The sequence below is a fragment of the Hypanus sabinus genome, chromosome 20 (assembly GCF_030144855.1).
Source record: "Hypanus sabinus isolate sHypSab1 chromosome 20, sHypSab1.hap1, whole genome shotgun sequence".
Classification (NCBI taxonomy): domain Eukaryota; kingdom Metazoa; phylum Chordata; class Chondrichthyes; order Myliobatiformes; family Dasyatidae; genus Hypanus; species Hypanus sabinus.
Window position 1 is genome coordinate 31,771,193 of NC_082725.1, and position 18,228 is coordinate 31,789,420.

Consider the following 18,228-nt stretch of genomic DNA (forward strand, 5'->3'; position numbering starts at 1 on the left):
GTGGCACCCATCCGCTGGAAGTAGACTTGATGGTGCGCCGAGGCTCACGCCTGAGAGTTCGTCAAGAGACGTTGCTGGTGGCCAGGCATGACTAAATGTGTCCAGGAATATGCCTTAGCGTGTGATGTCTGCCCACAAGATAAAGAACCAAGAGCACAGCCCCAAGGTCTGCTTCAACCTCTCCCCCATTCCGACTTGCCCTTGAAGGATGACTGCTCTGATCCCTGTACCCAGCAGCCGACCATTTCTGCACATTTATATAGGTTAGTTGCCGGCAACGCTCTGTCAATCCATGTTCCAGGTTCACCCTGCATCATCTTCCAGGACACCATACTTTCAGGTCAGACCCAGGTGACAGATGTCCACCCTGCCGACTTTCGGACAGGTACACTCGTATTCCCTCCTGCAGCCTCGCACATTCCGTGTACGTATGGTATCCGGTCCCTTCCAGTCTGCACACTGGGCGGCCCGTGTCCAAACTAACGGATTTGTTACAGAGCGCAGCTTCCTGTGGCAGCCCTCACTCCAGATCCCCCGGCGTGCATTGGAAGCCCCTCATAAAGGGACTTCCCACTTGCGACGCCTCTCACTCACAAGTGAGGGCTTGGAAGTGGAGGGCGTGGAGCGGTAGTGCGTACACGTACAACCTACCTGCATCTCCGAATGGGGCGATGCGAGATGGCTCAGATTGTGCGGAACCGGCTCTCGGATAAGATTACTTGGGGGGGGGGGGGCGGCGTGACTAACGAGCAGCTCCAGCTGAACGGCTGCGCCGACACCCGATCAGGCAGAGCGGGGGGTGGGCCATCATTGGTTAGTCGCCCCTTTGCCCTGTCTATCCCTGCTCCGGATTCACCCCTCTCTGTCCGCTAGACTAACTACCCTCTCTGGTCCGCTTGCTATTCTTCCTTTCGGGTCCGCCAGACGCTACGCTGCCAGGTGCACATCAGGTCAGCCTGATCTGTTACATTTCATCCTGCTGCCTCTGCATTTCTCTCTCTGGCCCGCTCCCTCTGTGCCCTACACAGCGTTCGCTCTGCTTCTCCCGACCTGTAGTGCTGGTTCATAACTCATCACATTCTGCCTTGCAGCGCCCTGCAGCCAATTGCATTTGTACACTTATGGGTTATTTGCCATTTCACTATGTCCATCACCGCTCTTGGATCACCCTCCACATCTGCTAGCTCCCTGACAGACTTGCCTGATCTCTATACTGCCAGGCCCGCATCCAGTCTGCGCTCTTTCATCTTGAAGCATCTTGAAGCTCTCACTGAATGCCAATTGAGAAACCCTGCTCTGGAGACAATTGTGTGTGAAAATCCCAAGAGGTCAGCAGTTTTTGAGATACTCAGTCCACCCCATCTGGCACCAATAGTTATTCCACATCAAGATCATTTAAATCACATTTTCTGCATTCTAATATCTACTCTGAATAAGAATCTCTTGGCAATATTTTATTACGGCATTTGTAATTTTTTTGGGTAAACTGAAATTTATCTGAAGATTAAGGGGACCTCTAGAGTGTCTGAAAGCAATAATTTTCAATAATTTCTACATTTGCTTTGAGAAGCTTGAGAAAGAACATCAAATACTTCTCAAAACAAATCACAAGCACATTTAATATTTAAATCTTCAGAATGCACACTGAAATAAAACTTGGTCATGTGAGTCAAGCCATTAAGGCTTCTTTCCAACTCAAGTTATCAGTCAAATCTCATGATACAGATTTTAACATTTGGAGTTTATCACTAAGAAACATTGACATGGGTGCTGCTCTTCTCCAAAACTGGACTGCTAAAAATAGGTTGGTGGTGATTTGGCAAAGAATCTGCCCCCGGCATATTTGTCTCCCAAAGGCAGAAAGGGAGAGGAATTAATGTGTTTCTTCCAGCAGCTCCTTCAAGAATTGTTTGATGCACGCTGCAGTTTAGGCTGAAGCCGGCATAGAGAGAAAGTGTCAGACAAAAGTTGTGGGCTGCTGTGCTTCCTGAACTCGGTCGTGGTTCAGTTTCCCAGCTGTTTGGCACTTCTGTCGTGAGAAAGACTAAAGTCTAATGGGAGGAAATTTGTTCTTGATCGCTTGCACAGTAGTAGCTGCACATGGCTTTCAAATTTCATTTAAAATTTGGTTGAAGCTGCTAATATAGTACAGAGTTAACAAAATCAATGATGAAATTCAATCTCTAAATCCCTTTACTCATACCATTGCTGCTGCAACTAAAGGGTTTTTGATGGAGTGGAATGCATAGGATGACACTTTTGTGTATTAGTGTTGTGGTGCAGTTTGCATTCCAGACTCTTAATGGAATGTGTTTTCATTACTCAACATCATGGGATCCGCCTCCACAATGAAGCTTTCCAAAATATCAATCTCATGTTTCACACTCACAAGATGTCTATTGTACTTGCAAAGTGCCAGAAGAAAAATAATCAATTATATTGCTCTGGCTTTTAAATTGCAGAAGGGAAACATTACCTAGAATAGGTTGTCTATCACTTGTGTGATACTGAATCATAACTTATTTTCCTTCATGTTATCATTTATTCTAGTGCCCCCTCCCCCTTCTAAATCCTTCCCAGATTGTCTAAAAGTAAGAATAAGCAATTTGAAGACCTTTCGATTTGTATTATTCCCCTTTTTAAATCCCTTCAGCCAAGTAAAGATTACTTTGTAGTTTATCATACTTTAGATGAATTTCCTGATCAAAGTGGAATGTGGCATTCTGAACTTTCAACTTTGTATTTGCTACATTCATTTAGGTTGTAGCTTCTTCTAATCTAAATTAATGCAACATAAATGAAGTTAAAACTTCATTAATGTAGCTTCGTAACTTCTTCCATGCTCTGAATGTATAAATAGAGTAACTGTGCCACAGTGTGTTGTGTGGTGGAGCTTTTGAATTTCTGCTATGACTTTTACAGCTTCTGCTTTATTTAAAATTGTTACTTAATCCCCTGCAGCAACCTAAAACATTTTGCTGATAATGGAGGAAAATGGAATTCACTAAGGGCTTCGAAATTTTTTTGTGTAACTTTGTAATACTATCTGATTAAGATGACACCTAATCTATTACACAGTCTGGGGGCAGCACGTTCTCACAGTGGTCCATGCAATCGCTTTCCCAATCAGGTTTCAATTCCCACCGTTGCCTGTAAGAAGTTTGCAAGGGCACCATGGCAACTAAGCAGTTAGAATGACCTTATTACAGCTCGGGGCATCAAGAAGTTCGGAGGTTGGAGTTCAATTCTGGCAGTATCTGCAAGTAGTTTGTACGTTCTGTCCATGAGCACGTGAGTTTCCTCCGGGTGCTCTGTTTTCTGTCCACATTCCAAAAGTACCAGTTAATAGGTCATAGTAAATTGTCTTGTGGTTAGGCTGGTGTTAAGTGGGTGAGTTACTGGCTAGTGTGGCTCATTGGGCCAGAAGGGCCTGTTCTGTGTTGTCTCTCAAAATAAATAAATAACACATAATGATGACCTTCTCTGATTCAGTTCACTTTGCTTGTAAATTTGACTGATCACTTACAAGCACACTCACTAAAATGCAGATTGAGATTTGCATGATCTCCGCAATATTTTAGTATTGTGTGAAGCAGCAGAGAATTCTCCAAGCACTAAGTATCCTTTGAAAGCTCTGGTACATTCAAGATATGCTAGATGCCACAAGATATGCTGGATGCTGCATAAATGAAGCCAAGCTAAATATGAATTAGGATACAATAGACCTACATACAAATACTGTACTAACAAGATCAGTTTATTTTTTTGTCATCCCACATTGAACCAGCACCCCTTTTTAACTGTGATTATAGATACATTTTTGAAGCTCAGTTTCCCACAAGGTAAAAAGTATAATTTCAAATTTAATTACATATTGGAACACTTTATATCTAATATTCCTTTCAGAAGTCTGATATTTCTTTTTATGCCCTGAGCATTTGCTCTGATACTTCTGAACTTTAAACAGGAAAGTTTAAAACTGGTGTTGTAGATTTATTTTTAACATGAAATATGTATAATGGAATTAAAGCTCCTGTATCAATTGAAAAAATTGGAAGAAAAAAGTCCATAGTAAATGTAGATTTAGTAGTGAATTACAGGGAAGCAACTCGTGCGTGTTTCTGCTTAGGTTGGCACAAGAATAAAATGGGATTAGTTTACCAGACTTCTGTGATGGATTACCAACTCAAAGTTGATGCTTAACGTTTTGTTTACAATCTTTAATTTTCTTGAAAACAAATTATGACAATTATACTGAAATACTTTGGGTTCTTTTCTCTCTTTTTAAAGATATTTTATGAAGATTTCATGGTATAGTTTTGTAAAGGAAATATTTTGGAAATTGATGACTTTTCCGGTGGAAACTTTTAACCTATTTGTTTAAAGTTTAGTTACATGAGCCATATGTACATTGCCTTGTTCATAAATGTTAGCAGAATTCTGCAAGTCAGGCATTTATGGAGGGGAATAAAATGTTTATGTCTTGGATTGAGTGCCTTTATCTCTACAGCAGTGAATATTTTATAAAGTCTTATGGTTGTCCACCAAAATATTTTTTTCTAGATTTAGTCAACTTGACCAAGCCACATGGCTTCTCCCTACCCAAACCCTGAAATAATCCAACATGCTGCAGTTGGTCAGAAACAAGGCATGCTGTATCTTCTGATGCAAACACCAGGCTACACCCACCTTAGCCATTTGAGTTGCTGTATTTTCTTTTGCACCAAGATGCACCATGGCCAGTGCAGATGATATACTAAACGGAGACATAAAGATGTTGCCAATTTTGTTAGTTTCATCCAAGTGCTTGAACAGATCAAGTGCAAACTGGATATTTGCAGCAACCAGAGGATCTAATTCCATTGGTTCTGGAACGAAAACAGGACAGTTTCATTAGGCACAAACTTTGTTTGATGTCTCCTCAACCAAGACCATTTCAAGAAGCTACTTTCTTGATATGTAATGGGTTAGGAGCTGGCTCTTGACTAAAGCAAGGGGAAAAATGTTACTGAGTAACTATCTTTCAGGCAATTTGGCAAAAGACTATATTTCAGGATTGATGGAATTAGAGAGGGTGATCATCTATCCATACCTTTATATATTCAGAGCAACCCAACTTACAAAGATCCAGTACTGGCCCTAAATGGAATAAATGCAGGACAATGTTTGTCCCTAATACGCGCTTCACTTATTTAGTGACACAGCATGGTAACAGGATCTTCTCGCCCAATGAACATGCACCGCCCAAACACACCCACATGATAAATTAATACAGCAGTGGAATCTAATCTGGGTTGCTGGTGCTGTAATGGCATTACACTAACATGTAAGCCACCATTAACAGCAGTTCCTCAGTTCCTCCTTCTCCCGAGTAGCTTACCAGACCAGGTAAGTCCATTTAGTGCTCACTCTGAACACCAACTCCCAATAAGCTTTGCATTTCACTGCACGTGATGGCTCCACTACACAGCTAACTCGGATCTGGCCAACATGAAGCCAAGTAGCTACATGCATTGTCCAGGGAGACTAGTTTCTGGGCATGCTCCTGACCATTTTGTCAGTCATAGAAAACATTGAAAACCTACAACACAATACAAGCCCTTCGGCCCACAAAGTTGTACCGAACATGATCCTACTTTAGAAATTACTAGACTTCCCCATACCCTCTAATTTTTTTAAGCTCCATGTATCTATCCAAAAGTCTCTTAAAAGGCCCTATCATATCCACTTCCACCACCGTTGCTGGCAGCCCATTCCATGCACTCACCACTCTGAGTAGAAAACTTACCTCTGACATCTCCTCTGTACCTACTCCCCAGCACCTTAAACCTGTGTCCTCTTGTGGCAACCATTTCAGCCCTGGGAAAAAGCCTCTTGACTACCCACACAATCAATACCTCTCATCATCTTATACAACTCTATCAGGTCACCTCTCATCCTTCGTCACTCCAAGGAGAAAAGGTTGAGTTCACTCAACCTGTTTTCATAAGGCATGCTCCCCAATCCAGGCAACATCCTTGTAAATCTCCTCTGCACCCTTTCTATGGCTTCCACATCCTTCCTGTAGTGAGGCGACAGAACTGAGCACAGTACTCTAAGTGGGGTCTGACCAGGATCCTATATAGCTGCAACATTACCTCCTGGCTCCTAAATTCAATTCCACGATTGATGAAGGCCAAAACACCATACGTCTTCTTAACCACAGAGTCAACCTGCGCAGCTGCTTTGAGTGTCCTATGGACCCCAAGATCCCCCTGATCCTCCACACTGCCAAGAGTCTTACCATTAATACTGTATTCTGCCATCATATTTGAGCTACTAAAATGAACCACTTCACACTTATCTTGGTTGAACTCCATCTGCCGTTTCTCAGCCCAGTTTTGCATCCTATTAATGTCCCACTGTAACTTCTGACAGCCCTCCACACCATCCACAACACCCCCAATCTTTGTGTCATCAGAAAACTTACTAACCTATCCCTCCACTTCCTCATCCAGGTCATTTATAAATATCACAAAGAGTAGGGGTCCCAGAACAGATCCCCGAGGCACACCACTAGTCACCGACCTCCATGCAGAATATGACCCATCTACAACCACTCTTTGCCTTCTGTGGGCAAGCCAGTTCTGGATCCACAAAGCAATGTCCCCTAGGATCCCATCCCTCCTTACTTTCTCAATAAGCCCTGCATGGGGTAACTTACCAAATTCCTTGCTGAAATCCATATAAACTACATCTACTGCTCTTCTTTCATCAATATGTTTAGTCACTTCCTCAAAAAATTCAATCGGGCTCGTAAGGCATGAACTGTCCTTGACAAAGCCATGCTGACTATTTCCGATCATATTATACCTTTACAAATATTCATAAATCCTGCCTCTTAGGATCTTCTCCATCAATTTACCAACCACTGAAGTAAGACCCACTTGGTTATAATTTTCTGAGCTATCTCTACTCCCTTTCTTGAATAAGGGAACAACATCCGCAAACTTCCAATCATCCAGAACCTCTCCTGTCCCCATTGATGATTCAAAGATCATCTCCAGAGGTTCAGCAATCTCCTCCCTCACCTCCAACAGTAGTCTGGGATACATCTCATCCCGTCCCAGCGACTTATCCAACTTGATGTTTTCCAAAAGCTCCAGCACATCCTCTTTCTTAATATCTACATGCTCAAGCTTTTCAGTCTGCTGGAAGTCTGCACTACAATCACCAAGATCCTTTTCCATAGTGAATACTGAAGCAAAGTATTCATTAAGTACCTCTGCTATTTCCTCCGGTTCCATACACACTTTTGCACTGTTACACTTGATAGGTCCTATTCTTTCATGTTTTATCCTCTTCCTCTTCACATACCTGTAGAATGCCTTAGGGTTTTCCTTAATCCTGCCCACCAAGGCCTTCTCATGGCCCCTTCTGGCTCTCCTAATTTCCTTTTTAAGCTCCTTCCTGTTAGCCTTAAAATCTTCTAGATCCCTAACATTACCTCACTCTCTGAACTTTTTGTAAGCTTTTCTTTTCTTCTTGACTGGATTTATTACAGCCTTTGTACACCACAGCTCTTGTACCCTACTATAACCTCCGTCTTATTGAACCATACCTATGCAGAACTTCACACAAATATCCCTTGAACATTTGCCACATTTCTTCTGTAACTTTCCCCGACAGCATCTGTTCCCAATTTAAGTTTCCAATTTCCTGCCTGATAGCCTCATAATTCCCCTTACTTCAATTAAACGCTTTTCTAACTTGTCTGTTCCTATCTCTGTCCAATGCTATTGTAAAGGAGATAGAATTATGATAACTATCTTCAAAATGCTCTCCCCCTGTGAGATCTGCCACCTGACCAGGTTCATTTCCCAATACCAAATCAAGTACAGTTTCTCCTCTTGTAGACTTATCTACATACTGTGTCAAGAAACTTCCCTGAACATACCTAACAGACTCTACCCCATTTAAACCCCTTGCTCTAGGGAGATGCTTATCGATACTTGGGAAATTAAAATCTCCCATCACAACAATTCTGTTTCCCTATCTGCTCCTCAATATCCCTGTTATTATTGGACAGACTATAAAAAACACCCAGTAAAGTTATTGACCCCTTCCTGTTCCTAACCTCCACCCACAGAGACTCCGTAGACAAGCCCTCCATGACGTCCACATTTTCTGCAGCCGTGACACTATCTCTGATCAGCAGTGCCACACCCCCACCTCATTTGCCTCCCTCCCTGTCCTTTCTGGAACATCTAGAACCCGGCACTTGAAGTAACTTGTCCCTGAGCCATCCAAGTCTCTGTAATGGCCACTACATCATATCTCCAAGTACTGATTCATGCTCAAAGCTCATCTGCTTTGTTCACAATACTCCTTGCGTTAAAAAAGACAAATCTCAAACCGTCGGTCTGAGCGTGTCCCTTCTCTATCACCTGCCTATCCTCCCTCGCACACTGTCTCCAAGCTTTCTCTATTTGTGAGGCAACCGCCTCTTCCCCAGTCTCTTCAGTTCGGTTCCCACCTCCCATCAATTCTAGTTTAAACTCTCCCCAGTAGCCTTAGCAAACCTCCCTGCCAGGATATTGGTCCCCTTGGGATTCAAGTGCAATCTGTCCTTATTGTATAGGTCACACCTGCCCCAAAAGAGGTCCCAGTGATTCAGAAATCTGAATTCCTGCCCCCTGCTCCAATCCCTCAGCCACGCATTTATCCTCTACCTCATTCCATTCCTATACTCACTGTCACGTGGCATAGGCAGTAATCCTGAGTAATCCTACCTTTGCAGTCCTGCTTCCTTCCTAACTCCCAATAGTCTTTTCTCAGGACCTCCTCCCTTTTCCTACCTACGTCATTGGTACCAATATGTATCTCTGGCTGTTCTCCCTCCCACTGCAGGATATCTTGGACGCGATCAGAAACATCCTGGACCCTGGCACCTGGGAAGCAAACTACCATCTGAGTTTCTTTCCCGCGTCCACAGAATTGCCTATCTGTCACCCTAACTATAGAGTCCCCTATCACTACTGCCTTCCTCTTCCTTTCCCTACCCTTCTGAGCCACAGGGCTGGACTCTGTGCCAGAGGCACGGCCACTGTTGCTTCCCCCAGGTAGGCTGGCCCCCCCAAAAGTATTCAAACAGGAGTACTTAATGTCAAGGGGTACAGTCACAGGAGTACTCTCTAGTACCTGACTCTTCCCCTTCCCTCTCCTGACTGTTACCCACTTGTCTGCCTCCCGTGACCACTTGCCTATAACTCCTATCACCTCCCCCCTCTTCCTGACTAGACAAAGGTCATTGAACTGCATCTCCAGTTCCCTAATGCAGTTCCTTAGGAGCTGCAGCTCAACACACCTGGTGCAGATATGGCCATCCGGGAGGCTGGGAGACTCCGGGACCTCCTACATCTGACACCGAGTGCCGGAAACCAACCTCACAAACATACTACTTCCTTTCCGCAATTAACACAGGCAGATCTACCTCGCCTCATTACCACCTAAGCCCGTTGAGCCAAAGCCCTACCACTCTGCTGCCCGCTGGATATGGTGGACTTCTTTTTAAACTTTTCCCTTTCTATTGGCTGATGTCACGTGCCTGCACGGTCCTGCCTCTATTTTACCTTGAGAAGTAAAACTGCCTTTGCTCTGGAAAGCCTGAGCCATTCACCCGCAACCTTCTTGCTCCAACTCAGTCAACAGCGGAGAAGCAGAAACTGGGGGGGACACTGTGATGATGGTAATGGAGAAAGCTAGTAAGTTTGAGAAGCATAAGACCAGAAGGTATAGGAGCAGAATTAGGCCATTCAGCCCTTTGAGGCTAATCCACCATTTTGTCATGGCTGATTTATTTTCTCTCTCAACCCTATTTTCTTGCCTTCTCCCCATGAACCCCATAAACCTTACTAATCAAGAACCTTTCAATCTCCACTTTAAACATACCCAATGACTTGGACTCTACTGTCATCTAAGGCAATGAACTCCAGAGGTTCACTTCCCCCTAGCTAAAGAAATTTCTCCTTATCTCTCTTCTAACGTAATGGCACAATCTTCCATTCTGAGACTATGCCCTCTAGTCCTAGACTTTGCCACTAATGGAAACATCCTCTCTACGTTCTCCACCTAGGCCCTTCAATATTTGGTATGGTTCAAAGTGATCTCTTTTAATTCTTCAAAACTCCAGTGAGTACAGGCCAAAAGCCATCAAATGTTCCTTGTACATAAACCCTTTCATTTTCTGGATCATCCTCATAAACCTCAACTGGGCTATCTTCTAAGCCAACACATTCTTTCTTAGATTAGTGGACTAAAATTGCTCATAATATTCCAATGAGGTCTGATTAATGCCTTACAAAGTCTCAGCATTACATCTTTACTTTTATATTTCAGTCCTCTCAAAATGGATGCTATGAATGCATTTGCTTTCCTTACTACCGACTCGACTTGCAAGTTAAATTTTAGTGAACCCTGCATTCTTTGCTCTCCATTTAGAAAATAGTCTAAGGCTTTATTCCTTCTACCAAAGTGCCTGATCATACACTTCCCTATATTTCAACTGCCATTTCTTAGTACATTCTCCTAATCTGTTCCAAGTCCTTCTGCAGACTCCCTGCTTCATTAACACTGCCTGCCCCTCCACCTATGTTTGTCTCCCTCACAAACTTGGCCACCAGGCAATCAATTCTATCATCTAGATAATTAATATATAGCATCAAAGTAGCAGATCCGACACCACAACAGCTTCCTGTGCAGGCTTTCTGGATATTTAAGCAAGCAACGTTTACTGATTCTCCTTTGTTAATCCTACCTCATAGAAGTCGAACAGATTTTTCAGGCGAGATTTCTCCCTAAGGAAAGAATGCTTACTTCTGCCTACTTTATCGTGTGCCCTGAAACCTCAGCCTTAATAATGGACTCTAACATTTTGCCAACCAGAACCATTCCAGAATCTAGTGATTCTTGAAAGACCATTGGTAATGCATCCACAATCTCCTCTGCTATCTTTTTCAGAACCACGGGGTATAGTCCATCTTGTCTGCATATCTTATCTACTGTCAGATCTTTCAACTTCCTAAGCACCTTCTCCTGATAATAATGACTACATTCTCTTCTGTCCCTGACACACTTGCATTTCTGGTATACTGCTGGTTTCTTCAGAGTGAAAAATGATATAAAGTACTTAATCAGTTCATCCATCTTTTTGTTCCTCATTAATACCTCACCAGCATAATTTTTCAGGGGTTGAAAATCCACTTGCCTCTCTTTATATATCTGAAAAAAATTACTATCCTCTTTTACATTATTGGCCAGCCAACCTTCATATTTCATCTTCTCTTTTTTAGTTGCTTTTTATTTCAGTTGTTCCCTCTGTTGGTTTTTAAAGCTTCTTGATCCTTTTTTTTTGCTATGTAGCATGCCTTCTCTTTGCTTTTATGCTGTCTTATGACCTCTTTTGTCATCCTCCCTTTAGAATGCGATGTCTTTGGGATGATCTAATCCATATCTTCAAAATTACTCCCAGACACTCCAACTATTGCTGCTTTACTATCATCCCCACGAGTCTCCCTTTCTAATCAACTTTGGACACTCCTCTCTCACTCCTCTACAGTTATCTTTACTTAATACTGATATATCCAGTTTTAGCTTTTCTGTCTCAAACTGCAGGGTCATTTCTATCTTATTATGATCACGGCCTCCAAAGGGTTCCTTTACCTTAAACTCACTAATCAAATCTTCTTCATTACATAACACCCAAACCAGGTATGCCTTTTACCTGGTGGGCTTGACCACAAGTTGTACTAAAAAGCCAGGTTGTAGTCATTATACAACTTCCTTCTCTTGAGATCTAACAACAGCCTGATTTACCCAACCTACTTGCATATTGAAATGCCCCATGACCGCTGTAGCATTGCCCTTTTTACAGGTCTCCCCTGGTTTGTTCAGATGCCTGTATATAACTCCCATCACTATCTTTTTACCCTTGCAGTTTCTTAACTCTATCCACAAGGATTCTACATCTGCTGATCCTCTGTCACTTCCTCCTAAGCATTTGCTTTCATTTTTTTACTAACACAGCTACACAGTCCCCTCTGCCCACCTGCCTGGACTTTTGGTATGCAATGTATCCTTACTTATTAAGCTTCCAGTTGTGACCTTCTTTCAACCTTGCCTCAGTGATATTCATCGTACCTGCCAATTTCTAACAATGCTACAACCCATCAATGTTCTTTTGTATACTGCATGCGCTGGAATGTAATGCCTCCCGCAGTCCTGTATTTCCCATCCTCCTTTTCAATCTTGTCTCTATGTTGCATGAACTTAAATTCCTATCCCTTTCTAAGCTTTTTATCTTATTCTGCCCTGAGATCCAACAGCCAGGAAGGCAGTATTACAATGCTCCGTGGAGAGCGAAGGCCATGACAAGATACAGAAGACATTGTAGTCATCCACTGTAACCAAAGAAAACCCCAGTTTACCATGTTTGTTTGCACCACTGGTCCTGGACTTTCAAGGTCGAGAGAGTCGAACTGCCCCACTGCAATGGGTTTTCCACTTTAAAAACCTCTCTGCACTCTCTTTTCCTTTTATTATATTTACTTCTCAAACTATAGAATCCACCCCCTTCCTATTTAATTTTAAACGTTATTCACAACCTTAGTTATATGATTCGCTAGAACCCTGTTCCATTAGAACAGCTCCTTCCTTCCCAAATACTGGTGGCATTGTTCCAGTTAAAGATAGTGCCAGTGGGTGACTTCTCTCAGTCCATCCATGAAACAGTTTAAAATTCTTCTAATGTCCTCTCTTTCCTTTTCAAGGTTGATGTGGTCCTGTCAGAGTCTGTGATCTACAACTGCACTCAAACTGTGGGTCTCCACGGCGGTGGTTCCCGCTCTTGATGCTTGCTGAGTGGCCTAGCATTTCAAAATCTCCAGGAGTGACCAGGAAGACAGGTTTGCAGACAAATCAATTCCACGCCAATGTTGCCGACTGAAGCATGGCGGGAGATCAAATCATTGAGACAGCAGGGTACACTACTGCCGAAATAAGTGACACTACAGACTGTAACATGGAAACAGTGAGCTGTTGGTCTCCCTCTCACTGGGGCAGGAGTGATACCACTCTCTCCCTTGTTAGTGAGAAAGAGTGTGGCATGTCAAATTGTTGGGGTGAAAATGGTTTTTGATGCACTTTAGAATTTGGTCTCTTTGGGGGCCTTGCTCTTGCTTGCATGTTGGGTGGTGAGTGTGCTAATGCATTTTGCTGAGGCAGGTAGGGAAGGGGGAGGGAGGAAGGTTGACATGTTTGCTGCTGCTTGTGAGTGGGAGGAAAGGAGAGGGCGGGCTTTGTGATTCTAATATTTTCCTGTCATTCATTCTTCAGGGCTTTCCTTCTGGTTTGTAGATGTCTGCGGAAAGTAAGAATTTCAGGTTGTACACTGTATACTTCTCTGATATTAAGTGGAACCATTGAAGCATTGAATTCATACCCACTTCTTTCACACTAATCTATGAGCTACTTATTTAGCACTCTGTTATTAATCCTGTGCCAATTTGCATGTGACTCATGTAACAATTATTAGTACCTTTTTGATTCTGTGTTTTAATTTAGTCTCTGGCCACACAAATTCTCTCAGCAAGCCAACTTTCCTCGTTTTCTTATGTTATTAGCACCCATATGGACCATGAATACTAGATCTTTCCCTTCGGGGTTTTTGATCTTTGTGACGGAAAATTGGTTCTATTTCTCTTCAGATCACGCTCTGAATGGCATGTGCCACCGTTCGGCTGCTCATTCTTCCTAAACCCCTGAACCCACCCTCAACAATTCTGAACTATTAGGTAAGCTTTCAGGGCTGAGGCTTCTCCGGCATTACTTCTCGGAGCTGCCTACATGCCGCCTACCCAGTCACACCCTCTTGCTCTTAGCCGCAGGCCAAATTTGATGCAGCACGGTGTTTGAAACTCATAGTCCAGGCCATCAGATTACAGCCTGACTTCCCTGATCAAACAATGCTTGCAGCAGATGTGGCCACCAGGAGCCACACCGTGCAAATACAACACGTCACCTGATCCCTTATTTATTTAATTAGTTTACTTCTGTATCCTTTTAGTTAACATTCGTGCAAAAAAAACTTAACTGTTCTTAGCTGGAACTCACCCGTGCCTCTTTGCCAAAGCCTCTTCAGAGGATGCCTTAAAACTTGGACTCCTAAACCGGCCTACTCACGCAATAGCCGATCCTAAATGACTTCCAGGACCTTGGCCACTACCTCTTCTCAATGATGTCTCAGCTCCCCACTACACACACAAAAGCATCCCCAATAATGGCTGCTTTACTTAAACCTCATTTCCCTTTACTGGGTCAAGTAAAACTCACACATAAAGGGACTTGTTCTTTTCAATAGTTCCTGCTCTCGTACAAATCTCAGTCTTGCTACTTCAAAGAGAATCTCATGCTCAATGAGACATACAGCAAGAACAAAATGCTAAAGGTTCACCCCAATGTGGCTCATGAGTGACTGTCTTGCCTGCCTTGGCTGGGTGCTGAAGTGACACTGTATAACCAATGTGAGTAGAAACATTCTCCCTGCTTCTTACCAGCATCAGGCTGATGGATATTCTCCAATAAATGTGTCTACTCTAGCATTTGCAATAGATGGTTTAAGGAAATAAACTTATCAAAGTAAGTTTCTAAGGTCACTGCTGAAACTTACCGGATGTGAAACATTCTGTTACAGTTCCTCTTTCCGGAGTTAACAATTGAGCCTGCATTATGGAAAGTTGCTCACCCTAGAGAAAGAACAACAAACTTGTCAGTCCAGGTCAGCATCCAAAAAGTATTGCAAGTGTATGCTGTAAAGGAGAAATGCAAAACCTCATGACCAAACATGGAATTGATTTTTTTCTGAATTGAGCCTTTGTGTTCAAGTTGTCAGGACTCTCTTGCTGCCAAAAAAAAAGAAATCAAAGGAAGCATTGGCGTTAGCAAGCAGTACAAAAGCAAGGATTTGCAGATGCTAGAATTTCAAAACAAAAACATGAAATGCTGGAAATTATCAGCAGGCCAGTTAGCATTTTGTGGAGCGGGAAACTGTTAATGCTTCGGGTCCGATGACCGTTCATAAGAACAAGTTAGCAAATCAAGTCATGAGCGTCACGGTCCCACATCAATGTGGATTAACAACGATGGCAACACCCTGAATGTTGACTGTGGAAGCTCTCACACTGTAAATGTTGCAGCAGCAAATCTCTTGGATTTCAGGTACAATTTCTTCTTATCCGCAGCAACTGCTGTTGTATAAAAAGTTTGTATCCAGGAATCTCCCAGAAATAACAATGAAATAATGCCCAGATAATCTAATTTTTATAAAGTTGAGCAAGTGATAAAGATGATACTGAAAATAATCCATAGCTTTGTTTTCATCTTTGATCCACTGCCATGGGAGGATGGTTTCTTTCAGACACAAGAAAGAAGCCCTATATTCCTTCCAAAAAAAAAGTGTACATCCTCCAAAGTTTCTCACTATTACATCAGTCCTTAAATATTATAATTAAATACAAGCTTACCTGTCTCTACTCGCAGCTCCAAAAAAAAGAATCTGCCACTCAGTAATCGAGAAAGATACACAGTGAGCTGCAGCACAGGGATCTGTCAACCAGACTGTCAACCAACATTGCCTGTAAAATATATCGGCATGCGATGACGTCACATCCAGTTTCGCCGCATCTTGTGGGAAAATACCGGTTTGGGATCAACACGAGGGCGGGGGCTCGCACGAGGGAGACCAGCGCAAGAAGTTGTTTGCAAGCGTTAGAAATCACAGTGAGAGCAACGCTGTAAGTTAATAGTGTTATGATCCCAGCCCCCTCCTTTGTGAGAATCGCAAGAACACTAGTTGAGGGGAGGGGTCAGTAGACACAGGAAATGGGAGCGAGAGAGACGTGCTGAATAGACACAGGAAATGGGAGCGAGAGAGAGACGTGCCGAATAGACACAAGAAATGGGAGCGAGAGAGACGTGCTGAATAGACACAGGAAATGGGAGCGAGAGAGACGTGCTGAATAGACATGAAATGGGAGCGAGAGAGACATGCCGAATAGACACAGGAAATGGGAGAGAGAGAGACGTGCTGAATAGACACAGGAAATGGGAGAGAGAGAGACGTGCTGAATAGACACAGGAAATGGGAGCGAGAGAGACGTGCTGAATAGACACAGGAAATGGGAGCGAGAGAGACGTGCTGAATAGACACAGGAAATGGGAGCGAGAGAGACGTGCTGAATAGACACAGGAAGTGGGAGAGAGAGAGAGACGTGCTGAATAGACACAGGAAATGGGAGAGAGAGAGATGTGCTGAATAGACACAGGAAATGGGAGAGAGAGAGAGACGTGCCGAATACCGCGTTCCACCGGGATGCCAAATAAGGCGACATTGACTATTGTCTCATGGAGACCACGTGTAAAGCCCTCGGGCAAAGTGGGCTGGTTGAGAGAGAGATTGCATCATCCCAACCTGATCGACACCTGCGACCCCGTGAGGAGGTATAAAGGAGGGTCTGGGGGGGGGGAAGGCCCCTTCAGACGCACCAAGAAGACATGATAGCGATCCCGTCGTAGCGGGAAGCCATTTTGAAGAAAGCTACGTGCGTTCCGTTTCTCCTTTGCCTGGGGAGCGGGTGGCTGATATCACCGAAATGGACTTCGAACTAACAACGGGGAACCAACGCTCCCCTGATTCAACGGAGTTGCTTCATAAAGTCCCGGGCAAGTTTTTCCTTTTCTTACCAATCTCTCTCTCTCTGTCGCAACACGTGAAACCCAGCAATTCCCAAAAGGCTGAAGCCTGCAGACTTCTGAGTGACTTTTATATTTCCAACGGACAATATATTATCCCCTAGACAACAGTCAAGATTACTTCTTAATGATGATTATTACTATACCCGCGCTTTAGATTGAGTATTGACGACGTGCATTATCTGAATGTTTGTATTAACCTTACTTTTGTGTCCCTTTATAAATAAAAACGTTTGAGAATAGTGCCATCAGACTTCAACGGACCTCTCTATCTTTGCTGGTAAGTGATCCATTTACGGGATACGTAACAACTTGGGTTTCTCGTATCGGGATTTTACACCAAATTGGGAGGCCAGTGAATCGGGCTTGTAAGTCCAAAACTTGAATCTGGTTACGCGGGTAGCCAGACGGGAAACCAGCAAAGATGGACATGAGTGAATTTATGAAAAACCCAACTGTGGGGGCACTAGAGGCGGCCACCAAATCAGACTTGTTAAATTTGGTGAAGAGGTTGAACCTCGCAGAAGTGAGGTCGTCCATGAAAAAGCGGGAGGTGCAAAGGGCCATAACTTAGTATTACATTGGGAAGAATGTGTTTGACGCTGAGGTATTGGAAGATATCCCTGAAAAGGTACCATCAAGTGGGACGGCTCAGTTAGAGGTGGAGAAATTAAGGTTGGAACATGAAATTAAGTTAAAAGAGCTGGAAGCAGCTGAGAGAGAGAAAGAAAGGGAGCAGGCGTTCCACCTAAAGGAGCTAGAGGCGACACGGGACCATGAGCTCCAACTAAAGGGGTTAGAGGTGAAAAAGGAGCAGGACCAAGCTGAGAGGCAAAGACGGCATGAAATTCAGCTAAAGGAGCTAGAAGCAGCCATGAAAGAGAAGGAGAAGCAAAGAGAGTATGAGGAGAAAGAGAAACAGAGGAAACATGACTTGGAGATGGAGAAGATAAGGAACGAGCAAGAGATCAAGGGTTAGACCGAGCAGAGCAGTTTAATGTTAGTAGGGAGTTGAGATTTGTACTTCCGTTCGAGGAGACAGATGTTGATAGTTATTTCTTGCTTTTTGAAAAGGTGGCAGTAAATCAGAAGTGGCCAAAAGAGCAGTGGGTGGTGTTGTTACAAAGTGTGTTAAAGGGGAAGGCCCAACGAGCATATGCCGCGTTGCCCCTGGAGGAGGGAGAAGCGGAGAATTATGCTGAAGTAAAGGAGGCCATTCTCTAGACTTACGAATTGGTACCTGAGGCCTATAGACAAAAGTTTAGAAATTTAAGGAAAGGGTGGAATCAAACCTATACCGAGCTAGCCCATGAAAAGGGGGTGCTCTTGGACCGTTGGTGCACCGCGGAAAGGGTGGACGAGGATTATGGGCGTCTCAGGGAGTTACTTTTGATTGAGGAATTTAAAGGTTGTGTTCCGGAGGAGATCCGGATGTATTTGAAC

General features: G+C 43.5%; 1 pseudogene; it reads right to left on the bottom strand.

The window, feature by feature from the left end:
- The window catches only part of LOC132378406 (leukocyte elastase inhibitor-like), a 41,777-nt pseudogene extending 24,797 nt beyond the window's left edge, over window positions 1–16,980 (bottom strand).
- Between the last annotated feature and the right edge of the window lie 1,248 nt (window positions 16,981–18,228).